At 41.0% G+C, this 15,010-nt stretch overlaps 1 long non-coding RNA gene across 1 annotated transcript in view; it reads right to left on the bottom strand.

Annotated features, from left to right (window-relative positions):
* Positions 1-10,650, bottom strand: part of LOC137523074 (uncharacterized) — a 37,954-nt gene extending 27,304 nt beyond the window's left edge. Inside the window, exons 1-2 of the long non-coding RNA XR_011022505.1 lie at positions 10,548-10,650; positions 3,087-3,182 (exon numbers count right to left, since the gene is read on the bottom strand). This is a non-coding gene — a long non-coding RNA (uncharacterized lncRNA). The remainder of the gene's footprint in view (positions 1-3,086; positions 3,183-10,547) is intronic.
* Positions 10,651-15,010: the final 4,360 nt, after the last annotated feature.

Genomic DNA, 15,010 nt, shown 5'->3' with positions numbered 1-15,010 from the left:
GGCGCCTCTTTACCTTCAATTGTACATAGCTATACCCCCAAACAATCTGTGTTTGAGGGGTGGTGACAGACCACCTGTGGGTGCCCCACAGTGGACACCTGTCCCTACTTTTTCAAGGAGAGCGACCACATCCAGGTCCCGGCTGGGACTACCCCGAGTGTAGTCGGGTTTATGGTCTCCACCTGCTTCCTACGGTTGGTTGTCCTCGCAACCTCCTTTTGTGAGTAGTAATTTATTGAAATTCCTTTTTTCAATTGCATACTAATATACTACACTATTGGGCTCCCGTATTTGTCTCCTATATTTTTTCCCTGCAAGGTGCCGAGACAGGTACCCACTACACTATATGCTGCAATACAGGATGTGCCATTTATATGGATACACCTTAATAAAATGGGAATGGTTGGTGATATTAACTTTCTGTTTGTGGCACATTAGCATATGTGAGGGGGGAAACTTTTCAAGAGGGGTGGTGACCATGGCTGCCATTTTTAAGTCGGCCATTTTGAATCCAACTTTAGTTTTTTTCAATCGGAAGAGGGTCAAGTGACACATCAAACTTATTGGGAATTTCACAAGAAAAACAATGGTGTGCAATGTTTTAACGTAAATTTATTCTTTCATGAGTTATTTACAAGTTTCTCTTTGCTTACAGCCATTGACATATTGCTGAGATTAACATGTGAGGAGCGGATAGAAATGTTGTTGATGTCTGGAGAACGCAGTAATCGGGGCATTGCAGCAGATTTCAATGCAAGACACCCTATGAGACCACCCATCTCCCATGCTACAGTTAGCAAACTGAAACTGGTTTAGTGTTGGATTTGCCAAAATGTGGACGCATGAAATCTGTCACTAATGAAGAAACATCAGTGGCTGTCCTAGCTTCATTCAGCAAGAGCCCACAGCGTAGCACTCGCCGCATGTCAGTGTGGCATTAGTCGAACATCCCTTCGGTGGATATTAGCTACTCACAAATGGCACCCTTGCAAACTGTAGCTACTGCAGCATCTCAACTAGGATGACCCAGATCTACGCACTGAATTTGCAGTATGGGCAAAACAAAAATTGGAACAGGACCCTCAGTTTATGCAGAAGATTTTGTTCAGTGATGAGGCAAACTTTTATGTGAATGATGAAGTTAACAAACTAAACCACCGCTATTGGTCTGACACTAACGTACATTGGATAGATCCCTCCAAGACTGTTGGAACAAAAAAATTGATGGTATGGTGTGGTATATGGGGTAGAAAGATCATGGGGCCATTCTTCATCAATGGAAACCTCAAGGCCACTGGATATGCGAAATTGCTACATGATGATGTGCTTCCCTCTTTATGCACTGCAGCTGGCACGTTACCTGAGTTTTTCCAGCAAGATGGTGCACCATCACATTATGGGTGTCAGGTCCGAGCATTCCTAGATGAACAGTTTCCTGGAAAGTGGATTGGTTGTCGTGGGCAAGTTGAATGGCCCACAAGGTCTCCCGATCTGACCCCCTTAGACTTTTATCTTGGGGGTCATCTGAAGGCAATTGTCTATGCTGTGAAGATCCAAGATGTGCAGCATCTGGAACTACGAATACTGGAAGCCTGTGCTAGCATTTCTCCTGTGGTGTTGCTATCAGTGTGTGAAGAGTGGGAGAAGAGGGTTGCATTGACAATCCAACACAGTGGGCAGCACATTGAACAAATGTTATAAGTGGTCAGAAAATAACTTATGAAAGCATAAAGTTACATTAAAGAGACTCCGTAACAAAATTTGCATCCTGTTTTTTATCATCCTACAAGTTCCAAAAGCTATTCTAATGTGTTCTGGCTTACTGCAGCACGTTCTACTATCACCATCTCTGTAATAAATCAACTTATCTCTCTCTTGTCAGACTTGTCAGCCTGTGTCTGGAAGGCTGCCAAGTTCTTCAGTGTTGTGGTTCTGTGATGCATCTCCCCCCTCCAGGCCCCTCTCTGCACACTGCCTGTGTATTATTTAGATTAGGGCAGCTTCTCTCTTCTCTCTTATCTTTTACAAGCTGGATAAATCCTCCTCTGAGCTGGCTGGGCTTTCACATACTGAGGAATTACATACAGGCAGAGCTGTCTGCACTCTGCAGGAAGAAACAGCCTGACACTTCAGTGGAAGATAGCTGCAGGGAGAAAGAAACACACAAATGATCTCTTGAGATTCAAAAGGAAGTGTGTATACAGCCTGCTTGTGTATGGATGTATTTTCTATGTGTGGACATACTGTACATCAACCTACTTCCTGTTTTGGTGGCCATTTTGTTTGTTTATAAACAAACTTTTTAAAACTGTTTTTAACCACTTTTAATGCGGCGAGGAGCGGTGAAATTGTGACAGAGGGTAATAGGAGATGTCCCCTAACGCACTGGTATGTTTACTTTTGTGCGATTTTAACAATACAGATTCTCTTTAAAACCAAGCACACCATTGTTTTTCTTGTGACATGCCCAATAAGTCTGATGTGTCACATGACCCCCTAGAAGAAAGGGGGTAACACCCCTCCACCAAGGGTGGACACTCAGAATTAAACAATTGTTCAAAACAGAGGTGCCAGATAAGGATAAAATAGACCGTTTAAAAAGGGGGAGGAAGTGGTGGACTTACCTCCCACAAGTAGACACACGATCAGTTATTCACTGAAATATCTTTATTCAAGTAGACTCCAGAATGATAGCAACGCGTTTCACAGGTTACATCACCTGCTTCATCAGGCAATATGTGGAACTTGTAAAGATCCAGATCAGAGGTGCTCATACCTGGTCTGGATCTTACAAGCTCCACATATTGCCTGATGTCAGTGTGCTGTAAACTGTCAGTTTTCTATTTGCTCCTACGTAGCTGCAAAACCTTCCGTTCCGCTGAGCAAAACGGTCTGGAAACTTGGGTCCTGCTGCATTTTTTGTCCGTTCAGCGGAACGGACAACGGAACCATATGGCCGTTTCCGCTGGCAAAAGCTAATGTGAACCAAGCCTTCGGGTTCTCCACGTAACATATATATATATATATATATATATATTTATTATAGAATAGAACTATATAAACACAGCTACAGTATGATCACTTACCGGTCCCCAGTGTGGTGTCTGCATGTATATGTGTTGTTTCAGTAGGGGAATATGTCGAATCGCTGGTCACTGTAGCAGCAACATTACCAAAAGCCACTGGATAAAAAAATCAAAAAGGTGTTAGTTACCGTAATAGCTTACAATGAAATTCTGTATGATATATATTTTATCTTATCTCACTAATATTATAAATGCGAACGTTTGGATGTTTGTTACTCGATCACGCAACAATGGCTGAACGGATTTAAATGAAACTTGGCACACACATAGTACATTACCTGGAATAACATATAGGTTACTTTGTATCCGCCCTCCCTTCGGCCGGGAGACGGCGGTATTTGACCAAAATGGTTGAATACCGCTATGGGGGAGCCAGGACAGCAGCGGGGACTGGGAGGAAATGCTCTATGGGACCCAGAGCCTCCCTCTCCTTAGGTGAGTATCTAAATTTTTTTTTATACGGGTTCCCATTCACTTAAAGATGCCATAAAGATGGGCACTGGCCATAAAGATGGGCAAGGATATAAGAAGATTGTATGCTGAATATACTCGCTGGTCTTGTGCATACTTGGCCAGTTCAATGCTCATTCATTCACAAGAGAGCAGTGGACACCACCTTTTGCATAAAGAATGGGCCCAAACCAATTCACTTCCCCCCGTAGGTTTTTACCTAGGTGATGTTTCCACATCTTATCAATGAAATGCTTTTTAAAGAGACACTGAAGCGAAAATAAAATTATGATATATTGATTTGTATGTGTAGTACAGCTAAGAAATAAAACATTAGGAGCAGAGACATAAGTCTAATAGTGTTTCCAGTACAGGAAGAGTTAAGAAACTCCAGTTGTTATCTATGCAAAAGAGCCACTGAGCTCCACGCATTTCAAAGTTGCAGAGAGCTCTGTCTTCTGAAGCTTGTTAGCTCAAGTGTCTGGCACTGTATTGTTTGAACAGTTCAAAAGTTCACTAGCCTGCTCTGTAAAATCATTTAGAATGCTGAGTATTGAGTAAACTGCAAATATCAGAGAATGATGCAATGTTATATGTGCAACTGAAAATAAAAATATGAGAACATTTTCTTTGCTTCTAATGTTCTAGTAATTATCCGTACTACACAACCAATTCATTATATCATATTTTTTTTTTCGTTTCAGTGTCTCTTTAAAACGGCAATACAGTGAAAAACTGTAAAGTTTAAAATATGTGCACACATATACAAATAAGAAATTACATTTTTTCCAGAGTAAAATGAGCCATAAATTACTTTTCTCCTATGTTGCTGTCACTTACAGTAGGTTGTAGAAATCTGATAGAAGTGACAGGTTTTGGACTAGTCCATCTCTTTATAGGGGATTCTCAAGGCCATATTTATTTTCAAAAGCACTTAGTGAATGGCAGTTGCTCTGTCCAACTGCCAAAAAAACTGTCTAGGGAGCAGGGAGGCTGCCAGCATCATTGTATAAATCCTTTTTAGGGAATATCTTTATAAAGAATAAAAGCCTTGCTGAGAATCCCCTATGAAGAGATAGACTAGTCCAAAACCTGTCACTTCTGTCAGATTTCTATTACCTATTGTAAGTGACAGCAACATAGGAGAAAAGTAATTTATGGCTCATTTTACTCTGGAAAAAATGTACTTCTTATTTGTATATGTTTGCACATGTTTTAATTTTTACAGTTTTTCGATGTAGTGCCCCTTTAAGCCACCAGCAAGAAAGAAAACCACTTTGACAGTACTTTTTCACCTTCTTTTTGGAACTTTTCAATTGCAGTGTTTTAGTTATTATTTTAACCACATTTACCCCGTAAGATTCCTTACTATTTTGTCATTTCAGTTGTCAGTATTGATACAGCAATAACTTTTTTTATTACTTATGCCATCAAAGTTATACTACAGTATATTGTTTGTGCATAGCAGCAATCATCCGCTTTTAAACCATGGCATGTCCATGCTTGAGCGGTGACACAAGCGCGCACAGGGATATACTGCAGGGCGGGGCTCTCACATCCTAGAATCCTTAGAAGAACAAAACAGGTTGTGAGAGTCACATTAAAGAATCGTAACTGATTAAACAGAAGATGAGGATTTATATCATAGGAGATAACTTGGATCTGGTCCAAATCTCCTTTTCCTTTATTCTTGCTCCTTGGATACGGTTTACAATCAAACATTGATCATTGTTACCTCAGGCTGTATATAGACTGTTTGCTGTTGTTTGTTGTATCATTTCCTCTTACTGCTGATTTGCATATATTATCCCTTGATGAATACAACATTTTTCTGCATACATGTGTGTGATTGTTATTTGAATTGAATGGGACAACAATACTGTGCAGGCTCAGTCAGCAGCATGTACTATGCTGTGGAATGTCTTAGGGCTCATTCACTCTATGTGCTGCGCTGTCAGTTTTGACACAACTCACATAGTGTACGATCTATATGGCAACATGAAAGTCCACAGACTTTCATGTTAACATTCACATTACATCGGTGTGTTCCCATGCAATATGATGTAACACGTCTAGGAGCATCTTATCACACAATGCACACGGTAAGGCTGCCGACGGCTGCACTTTAGCGCACCACGACGTGAATTCCATGCGATGGCCGTGTGATTGCAATGCATGCACACAAAAAATTCACCCTTTGCCCACTCACATGCAAATGTTCAAACAAATGCATTCACAGATTTACTCATCCAGGCACCACTGTTATCCCTACAGCTAAGTTAAAAGCTGGGGCCTTAGTTCACAAAGTAATGCATTCTCTTGCTTAGTCACCTACACTGCGCAGAAGTACCCAGGTAAACATAGGTGTCCTAACTCTGGCCCTGTAACATGCATAGTGCAGACATGCAAACACATTCATTGCATCAAACCTATCAATGGATTAGGAGCACACATCCTGACGTCCTCTCCTGGGACAGAAAGTGCATCTTACCAATCGCACAAGGGAGCTAACGTTATGTGTCCATGTGCACCATGCACATACACCAGCATAAGCTGTGTGCATGCTGACAAACACATACAGGGGAAGGAGGGAGTGCACTGAATTAGACCCTAGCCACAGGGGTCAGTAACAAGAAAAAAATACATATATCCAGGCACATCACCTCTAGTTAGGACATTTAAAAAAGTTATTAAGGAAGGGGAGGTGCTAAAGAGGGTGTGGCCAGAACAATTGCAAAAAAATGTAACCCTTTAACTTATCTGTAGGGATAACAGTGGTGCCTGGATGAGTGAATCTGTGGATGCATTTGTTTGAACATTTGCATGTGGGCATGCAAAGGGTTAAGTTTTTTTTTTTGCTATTTTCTGGCCACACCCCCTGTAGCTCCTCCCTTTTCTCAATAACTTATTTAAATGTCCTAAATAGAGGTGATGTGCCTGGATATATGTGTTTTTTTCCCTTATTGCAATGCTCTGTGTGTTCTGTAGTGTGAATGAGCTTGGAAGAATAAAGAGAACTCGAGAGCCCAATATGGTGTAGTATTGTTAAGTTGGTTGTGGTTAAAAGTAAAATATTTAGATATACTCACAAACATGGGTTACCCATAGGCAACCACTTCAAGGCCAGGTGGGGAGTATTAGAACCTGACCCCACTCAGGTTTTTAAGATGTCGCTCTCTGTAGATATGAAACGGGGTAGCACCCCTCCACCGAGGGTGGAATCAAGATTTCAGCAAGGCTTGGTGTACAGAGGCGCCAGAGTAGAATAAAAACCTTTATCAATACAAATTTTTTTTTATTGAACTCCACTCTGACAGAGGCGCTCACATATGCATTTAGACCCATTGAGTTATACTCCTGTTTGCCTGATGAAGCAGGACCACACCTGCGAAATGCGTTGCACTAAGTGGAGTTCAATAAAAAAAATTTGTATTGATATATTGTGACTCAATTGAGTTTTATATTTTTGAGGGAGGTAAGTCCACCTGAACATCCCCCTCTTTTAGACGGTTTTTAAACGTTTTTACTCTACTCTGGCGCCTCTGTACACCAAGCCTTGCTGTAGTGGGAATGAGACCAGGTGGCCACTAATGGTCCAATTTATGGTGAAAAATTGTTCGAGAGATCAGAAATTCTTATTGGATTGGTTGAAAATAATCTGAGTTGATGGGCACAATCGATTATGAACGATTATAAAAATAGTCGTCCGATTGGGTTTTGGTCAAACCAAAATTTGGATTTTCTTGATTGGTTGTGATAGATAGGAATCAAAGATTGGTTCGTTGATGGTGTAGTGAACAATTTTTTTTTCCGATCAGAATTTCTGATTGCGCAAACGATTTTTTTGCTAGAAATTGGACCATTAGTGGCCACCTTTAAGGTAAGTAAACAGGCAGCCTGTTCATTTAGCTAACACCTTCGACAAGCATCTAACACACAATACTTGCTTTAGAACCTGCAATGGGCTTTGATTTCGCAACACCGAGAGGAGAGGAATCAGCTTTTATCAGCTTAATTAAACAGAGGCGGACCTTCCAGGGCGCTTCCTGATTCTCGCTGCAGTGCCCCTTTAAACAACTGCAGTAGTGTGAATTGCTGAAAATGATGATCCAGCATAAAAGTGGCAATCATTTAAAACACATCTGACATGAAAAAATAAATGGTTATGAGGGACGCCTGGAGCCCGTCATTGTAACAGGCTTAGGCCTATTAGTATATTATAAATATGACGACCTGAAAAATTGTGCAATCTGTGGTGGACAGGCTGTTTGCCTTTTATAAATATGTAAAGATTGGGTAAATCTTATAAAGTAGTATTTCAAAAGTAATAATTACTTATATATTATGTTTAAAGTTATGTATTGTATCTATCTATATATATAAAATCGTGTGTGTGTGTGTGTGTGTGTGCGTGTGCGTGCGTGCGTGCGTGCGTGTGTGTGTGTGTGTGTGTGTGTCGCGATCACGCGAAAACGGCTTGACCGATTTGAACGAAACTTGGTACACAGATCCCTTACTACCTGGGATGATATGTTCTGGGGGTCTCGCGGCCCCCCTGCACACCTGGGCAGAGCTAAAAAGAGCAAATCAGATTCCACCCATTCAAGTCAATGGAAAAAATGTAAAAGGCTGCCATTCTCACAGTAATCAAGCCAGAGTCCCCACACTTGGCACAGTTGGTCACTTGGTGACCGAGGTTACAAATCCAGGAAAAGTGGGCGGAGCATAAAACAGCCAATCAAATTTCAGCCGTTCATTTTAAATGGGTAAATGTAAACGGCAGCCATTCTTAGACTGTTAATCGCAGGGTTCTTAAACTTGCCACACTTGGTCACTGGGTGAATGCGATTAATATTCAAGAAAATGGGTGGAGCCTATAACAGCCAATCAAAATTCACCTATTGATTTTCAAGGGGAATATTTGAACTGCTGCTATTCTTACACTGTTAATGGCAGAGGCTTCAAATTTGCTACAGTCGGTCATTGGGTGACTGGGGTCCAAATTCACTAAAGGGGCGGGGCCACATACAGCCAATCAGATTTCCTTGGTGGATAAACTGCTTCCATTCACACATTTTTGATGCCAGGAACCTGACAGCTCACAAACTTGGTCATTGAGTGACTGTGTGTCAAGGTTTCAAAAAGTGGGCGGAGCCAAAACAACTTTTACTGGGAAAATATAAACTGCAACCATTCTTACACCGTTAATGGCAGGGTTCTCAAACTTTGCACAGTTGGTCATTGGTTGACAGATTAAGATTTTGGAAGGTGGGTGGAGCCTACAACAGCCAATAAAAATTCACCTTTTGATTTTCAAAGGGAATATTTCATCTGCTACCATTCTCTTATACTGGTAAAAGCAGATGCCTCAAACCTGGTACAGTTGGTCACTGGGTTACTAGGGTCCAAATTCAGGAAGGGGGCGGAGCCACAAACAGCCAGATTTGTTTATTTTTCGATGGGAATATACAAAGTATTGATACCAAGAACCCCAAAGCTGATAAACTTGATAATTGAGTGACTGTATGTCAAGGTTAGAAAAAGTGGGCGGTGCCAACAACTTCATTTTTTACATTGCAGGGTTCCCAAACTTTACACAATTGGCCACTGGGTGACTGGGATGAATATTCAGAAATCTGGGTGGAGCCAGATTTCTTTGCTGGATAAACTGCTTCCATTAGCACAATTTTGATGCCAGGAACCCAAAAGCTCACAAACTTGGTCATTGAGTAGTGACTGTGTTTTAAGGTTACAAAAAGTGGGTGGAGTTAAAAACAGATTTTTCTGGTAAATTGTAAACTGCAGCCCTTCTTCACAGTTAATTTTTACTGGGTGACTGGGATTAATATTCATAAAAGTGAGTGGAGCCTAAAAATGCCTATCAAAAATCACATGTCACTTTTCGAGGAGAATATAAAAATTGCTGCCATTCTTGCACTGTTAATGGCACAAGCCTCAAACCTGGTACAGTTGGTCATTGGGTCACTGAGGTTCAAATTCAGAAAAGGGGACAGAGCCACAAACAGTGCATCAGATTTGTTTCATTTCATGGGAAAATACAAATTATTGATGCCAAGGACCCCAAAGCTCTCAAACTTGGGCATTGAGTAGTGACTTTGTGTCCAGGTTACAAAAAGTGGGTGGAGCCAAAAACACATTTCACTGGGAAAGTGTAAATTGCAGCCCTTCTTACACTGTTTATTTCAGGGTTCCTAATCTTTGCCCAGATGGTCACTGAGTGACTGAGATGAATATTCAGGGAAGTGGGTGGAGCCTATAATAGCCAATCCAAATTCACCTGTTGATTTTCAAGTGGAATATTTAAATTGCTGCCATTTTCACACTGCTAATAGCAGATGCCTCAAACCTGCTCCAGTTGGTCATTGGGTGACTGGGGTTCAAATGCTGGAGAGGGGTGGAGCCACAAACAGCCTATCTGATTTGTTTAATTTCTATGGGAATATACAAATTATTGATGCCAAGGACCCCAAAGCTCACAAACTTTGTCATTGAGTGTTTGTGTGTTAGGGTTAGAAAGTGGGCGGAACCAACACCAGTCAAATACATACCCGGGCAACGCCGGGTCATCAGTGGGTGGAGACAAATACAAATTTCACTGGGAAAATGTATACTGCAGCCATTCTGTTAATAGCAGGGTTTTTAAACTTTGCACAGTTGGTCACTGGGTGACTGGGATTAATATTCAGAAAAGTGGGTGGAGCCTACAAAAGTGAATCAAACTTCACCTGTTGCTTTTCAAGGGGAATATTTAATCGCTACCATTATTGAACTGTTAATGGCACAGGCCTCAAACCTGGTACAGTTGGTTATTGGGTGACTGGGGTTCAAATTCAGAAAAGGGGGTGGAGCCACACACAGCCAATCAGATTTGTTTCATTTCAAAGCAGATTATTGATACCAAAGACCGCAAAGCTCACAAACTTGGTCAGTGAGTAATTGTGTGTTAGGGTTAGAAAAAGTAGGCGGAGCCAACACCAGCCAAATACATACCCGGGCAACGCCGGGCAATCAGCTAGTCCTATATAATAAAACCATTTTGTCTCTGCGTCCTGTCCCTGTGTGTGTGTCCCTGCCTCCAGACCTGACAGTTTGCTGTCTGTGAACCTCATTGCATTGTGGGAAATAACAGCTTTGCTTTTCCAACTGCCAAGCAAGCAACATCTCCCTGTGTGCATATACTTCAGACAGCAGTGCAGCAAGGGCATGCGGGACAAATCTGTGCTCCTGTTTTTTGTTTTTGTTTTTTTTTTGGGGGGGGGGGAGGGTGGTAGCAGCCTAGCGCCCGTTTTTTAAAGGGACAGCCATTTTACTAGTATAATTAGAACAAGAATAAAAAACCTTACCGAGAAAAAAAAATCCAAACAACATCTGGGGACCCATTTCCAGTTAAGGGAAGTCCCAACGCTTCAAGCAGTCTTCTTCTGCCTAATTTCAAACACAAAAACACTTCATAAAGAATTATTCTACTTTTTTTTCTTCAACATTACAGCTAAAAAAAGTGACCAAAGTGAAATTGAAAAAGTAAAAAGTAACGTAGTAGGTTGTTTAAAATATATCAATAAGCTCACAAATCCTAATTAATTAACCACTGAATGAAACTGATTCCGTGTATCTATGCCCCCGGAGACATCATCTTAGCTCCAGGGGAGGAGATATACGTTCTTTGTCATGATTGCCATTTGTGCGCGCTCCCGTGCGCTCCCGAGGGTGCTCCCATGTGCATTCTCATCACCACCCGTTAGTACACAGATCAGTGAATGGGAACTCAGTTCCCCTTCACCGATCTAAATGCCTGTGATCAATGACTACCACCGGCATCAATGAGATGCCGGTGGTTATTGACAAAAGTGGAAGTAATGCATACATACATTACTCTCTTTTGTAATAACCAGGACAAATGGGCAAATACAATGTGCGGGTTTTTTTTATTTTAAAACTACAGTGGACAAAAACTGAGAAATAATGCATGACAAAAACAAATTGAGAGATGATAAACTGAAATTGTGTTGTTTCTAAAAAAATAAAAATCTATAAATGATGATGATGTTATCCATTCAGTCGTATCTGACTCATGGCGATTCTACGGGTTAGCTTTCTCCATGAGGTCCGATTTTGTAAAATTTCTAGTGACGATCGTAATCAACAAATTACGATTTCGCAGAATTTTGTGTACATTTTCGCAATTACACTTAAACGTAATAAGGATTTGCAAATTGAATTGATTTCGTGTAGTCATTCGTGATTTTGCATCACATTTCTTGAAATTTCGTGTAATTTCTTGCCAATTTTAGCAGTGAATAGCAAAGCCCCCATACATGCTATTGCCACCAAAATTGCTACATATGTTAAGGAGAATCGTGGGTATAAGTAAAAAAACCTCGATTTTAAAAATGCAAGTAAAAAATGGTTTTAAACTTAGAAAAAAATAACAGTTTAAAAGCCATTTTTCTTTGCATTTTTAAAATTGAGTTTCTCAAAAACTACAGGGTCTTTTTGAAAAATTATTTTTGTGACTTATACCCACTATTCTGCATAATATATGTACACATTTTGGTAGCAATAACATGTATGGGGGCTTTGCTATTGACCTCTACATTCGACACAAAATTATGCAAAATTTTGCAACAATTACGCGAAAAAATATGCAAAATTTTGGAATACTACTATAACATATGAAATTAATTATGATTTTTTCTGAAATTTTGCATTACGATATAGATGCGTAATTGTGAATTTTGATGCGAAATTTCACCTATGCAAAATTTTGGCCCCCCACTGACCATTTCTGCCAGTTGCTTTCAGCTCAATCCTGCGTCAGCTTTGATGGTGTCCAGCCAACACGTTCTCTGGCAGCTTTGTTGCCTTTTGCCACCGATCAGTCCTAGCATTAGGTCTAAATTATAAATTAGGTCTAAATTATAACTACTATCATTAATAACCAGTTATATCTTTGTTATACTATTCAGGCCTGCTCTGTTCTGATAATGAACAGTACTCACTGAGTGAGGAGTGCTCTTTATCTTACTGGAACAAGTTGTGTATAAGAAAGTCATTAAGCACTCTAAAAATAGCTGTCTGGAGCCCCCTCCCACCTTTCCCTCATAGGTGTCATCTTAGGCATCTGCCTAGCTTGCCTATGATTAAAAACAGCCTCAGATTATATAATGTAAACTATGTATTTCATAATGTGCATATTAAACAATCCTTGCACTCGTTTTTTCCTGTCGTGTAAAAAGAGAAGACGGTACCTTTCTAAGGGCTGCAAAGGAGCATCTCTCTAATCTTGTAAAATGGAGATTGTGTTCTGGATACAAGTGCAGGATTCCAGCCTATATAAAGCTGCTGACTCCACCTGAAACTCTCAAATTCCTAAACTGATGGTCGTCATGAGATGGGCGCAATGGGTAACCCGAGAGTCTCTAGCTTTTTAAGACTTCAATGTATATCTGAAATCAGATATGTGCAAGGTTGCTAAGAAAATAGATACATCAGATTCAATACCCAACAGAGAGTAAAGTGATTGAGCCCTAGTGCCAAACTGACACATTCTTTATGAAGTCCTTCAACGGTTGGTGAAGAATCTTCTGTAAGCTATCACGGTGATAATATCACACTGTTCACAAGGTGTCATTATTTCCTAGAGACACACAGTGCCATACAAAGCTTCAAATTCTTCCATGGCATGCTATAGCTTAATGTTACAATGCACTCCTCTTATACCACGCTACAGTAAAAACAAACTACCCTTCAATCAGAAGTTCTCATCTTCCGATGCGCATCAGACTTTGATTCAAAAGGAATTTTGTTAATGAATAGGTTTTAAAGTGAACCTCTGGACTAAAAATCTACTCAGTAGAACTGAAAAGGCTTGGTGTTTCTTTAACAGTTTCACAGCATCAGAACTTTGTTTTTCTTACTAAAGTATCATTTTTAGCTGCATTTTTAGCTAAGCTCCACCCATCAAAGAAAAAAAGCCCAAGCTGTTTTTCCCTGATGCTGTGCAGAGCATGATGGGATTTCCGATGTTGTTATTTACGTTGCCTAGATCAGGACACAGGACAATTGGAACTGTGTCTCCTGCTCCCTGTCACCTCCTTTCAACCAAAAAGATGGCTGCCATTATGAAATCACAAACATTTGCCTGTTCTTTTAAAACTGTGTGGGTAAGAGATTATATTACCTATCTATTTTAATTAACATAACTAATGTAACTTAATGACAGTATGTTTGTTTAGGCTGAAGTTCCTCTTTAAGTGGTGACTTTGTTTTAGGAACAGCTCAGAAGAAGCAAAACACACGGGGCTCGATTCACTAAGACCTGTTCTGAAAAAATTTCATGTGAGGTAAATTACCTCATGCAGAAAAAAAATTGTATTCGCTAAGATTTTCCCACATGCGGTAAAAGTTTAGCGATTTACCGAAGAAAATGGCTGAAATTCACAAATGGTAACCATACCTCTAAAAATGACAGGCAGGTTCGACCAAGAGACAAATCTCTCTAATTGAATCTGAGATCTGCCATACAACAAAGGCCGATTAATGATTTTCAGCCGCCGTCCCCCCTAATGTGTGTCTTTACCCCCCCCCCCCCCCCCGCATGCGCCGTGCTATACACATTACCTGTCCATCGCTGTTCCTCCATTCCCTATTACTCCGGCAGCCACATAGGGCGCATGTATAGAGCAAGGGGTGCGGCTGGATCAAGAAGAGTATAAGTGGCGGCCACGGACAGGTAATGTATAGTGCACTGGTCAACGGGGGGTCACATTACACATTAGGGGGGGACAGTGATTTAATAATATTCGATGTATAACACAGTAAAGGATGCCACATTAGTCAACATTTTTCACTGATATCCCACCGATTTGATCATTTGATCGAATCTGCTATAAAATGATGCTGCCAACAATGCAATGGTTGATTGTGCCGGATGGAAGACCTTGTTCAATCGGCGATGGGTCAACTTGAGATGAGCAATTTACTAGCGGACTGACCGACAGGGATGCTCATAACCGAATTCGGGTGAAACCCGGATAGTAGCTATCCGGATTTCACCTGTCTTACGTCTTCTTCGGTCCGTCCCTCGGCACCTCCCACGATGCGTTCCAATCCGGCGTCACGTGACTATACACTTCCTCCTTCAACCCCGAAGGAGGAAGAAGTGTTTGTACTCATGTGATGCCGGATTGGAACGCATCGTGGGAGGCGCCAAGGGACGGACGGAGAAGACGTCAGACAGGTAAGATTGACCCCCCCCCCCCCCCGCCCACCCTGCACAGGTTTACTGGGTGAAATCCGGATAGCTACTATCCGAGTTTCACCCAAATTCGGTTTTGAGCATCCCTGCTGACCGAAGCAGCAGCAGATTTGCTCTCACCTGTACACCGGCGCTTCTTCCATTTTCTTCTTTCACGCTTCTCTATGTCTCTTCACTCTTGGGAGCTGTGCAAATA

Source organism: Hyperolius riggenbachi, chromosome 6 (assembly GCF_040937935.1).
Source record: "Hyperolius riggenbachi isolate aHypRig1 chromosome 6, aHypRig1.pri, whole genome shotgun sequence".
Taxonomy (NCBI): domain Eukaryota; kingdom Metazoa; phylum Chordata; class Amphibia; order Anura; family Hyperoliidae; genus Hyperolius; species Hyperolius riggenbachi.
The sequence above is the reverse complement of the archived record's forward strand: the minus strand, read 5'-3'. Positions and strand labels throughout refer to the sequence as shown.